Genomic DNA, 337 nt, shown 5'->3' with positions numbered 1-337 from the left:
TGTAGGCCCGAGTTTGTAACAAAGATGTCAGACACGATGTGAATGTTTTTTTGGGCTCAAACGAAAGAGCGGGTCGAGAAATGGCGTGCTAGGACCTCTAAAGATGGTGTTGAACCAGGGGAGACTCCTAGAACCCACTGGAAAATGTTGTCACAATTGCGCTTTTCAATTGAAAACAGACATCATCTTTAGAGAGATTTGTCTTATTTAGAGGCCCTAGTACGCCATTTCTCGACCCGCTCTTTCATTTGAGCCAAAAAAAACATTCATATCTTGTCTGACATCTCTGCTACAAACTCTGGTCATCAACTCTGGTTTTCAGTTGAAATTGGAATTG

General features: G+C 42.1%; 1 protein-coding gene across 1 annotated transcript in view; it reads left to right on the top strand.

The window, feature by feature from the left end:
- LOC107039102 (protein unc-80 homolog) overlaps positions 1 to 337 on the top strand; it is a 32,087-nt gene that overhangs the window by 23,536 nt on the left and 8,214 nt on the right. The gene's annotated exons all lie outside the window — the stretch shown is intronic.

The sequence above is a fragment of the Diachasma alloeum genome, unplaced genomic scaffold (assembly GCF_001412515.2).
Source record: "Diachasma alloeum isolate Michigan unplaced genomic scaffold, Dall2.0 Dall_scaffold_00178, whole genome shotgun sequence".
Classification (NCBI taxonomy): domain Eukaryota; kingdom Metazoa; phylum Arthropoda; class Insecta; order Hymenoptera; family Braconidae; genus Diachasma; species Diachasma alloeum.
Note: the sequence above shows the minus strand (reverse complement) of the source record. Positions and strands in the feature narration are given on the sequence as shown.